This window comes from Phacochoerus africanus, chromosome X, assembly GCF_016906955.1.
Source record: "Phacochoerus africanus isolate WHEZ1 chromosome X, ROS_Pafr_v1, whole genome shotgun sequence".
Lineage (NCBI taxonomy): Eukaryota > Metazoa > Chordata > Mammalia > Artiodactyla > Suidae > Phacochoerus > Phacochoerus africanus.
In genome coordinates this window covers 90,044,010-90,045,174 of record NC_062560.1, presented here as the reverse complement: position 1 = coordinate 90,045,174, position 1,165 = coordinate 90,044,010, and positions in this window count along the sequence as shown.

Below are 1,165 nucleotides of genomic sequence, written 5' to 3'. Positions count from 1 at the left end.
GAAGAAAAGAGACCATGGAAGAAGAAATACTAAAAGTCTCTGTAAGTACTTGAGGTTTAGATGCGGTAATATAGTTAAACTGTAATTGTTAGCATGGTGCACAGAAAAATATGCCTGAAGATGACTGATCCAAGCCCCCGAGAGAATAAAAGGAAAAAAATCAAGGAAAATGTTATGAAAACTACTATGAATCTAGGACTGGACTAAGTAGGATGGGGATCTAAGGAACAGGACATTGTTTCTGTCCTCAACAGCCTCACCCTGGAGGTAGAACATACTCAAATTAAAAGCCAGTTTACTTTTCTAATAATTAGTGATGTTGAGCATTTTTTTTTTCATGTGCCTACTGGCCATCTATGTAACTAGAGATTCTCATACTAAGTGAAGTAAGTCAGAAAGAGACAAATACCATATCACTTATACGTGGACTCTAAAATGTGGCACAGATGAACCTATCTTCAGAACAGAAAGAGACTCACAGACATGGAGAACAGACTTGTGGGTACCAAGGGGAAGGGGGAGGGGGTGGGATGGATTGGGAGTTTGGAGTTAGTAGATACAAACTATTACATTTAGAATGGATAAGCAATGAGGTCCTACTGTACAGCACAGGGAACTATAACCAATGTCCTGGGATAGACCATGATGGAAGATAACATAAGAAAAAGAATGTATATAAGTAACACTGGGCCACTGTGCAGTAAGGCAGAAACTGACACAATACAGTAAATCAACTAGATTTAAAAAAAAAAACCAGTTTAGTAGAAAGCATGCAGTTTTCACTAAATACTAAAAGTACAGTCATTGTGGCTCTAGAACTTCAGAGCACATGAAAGCACTACCAGTGGGAGTGGGCATTCACTCAGTCCTGTTTGAGTATCTATTTGGACAAGGTGTCTGGCCTCCCAAGCTTTTTCAGGACAGGCCCTCTTACCAGAATAAGCACTGAAGCTTGAAGGATGGGAACATTTTGATAGATATTTTCCTGGTCATCTGGAGTCCAACCCTCCCACTCTCCCCCATCAGCCCCCATCAAGGAGGGAGGGGTAAATGCCTTTCACAAAACCTTATCAAATTTCCTGCCATAATGCTTGTCACATCTGCATCTATCTCATCAGTTCTGTTCCCACTGCCATCCTATTGAAAGCCTTCATTAACTCACATC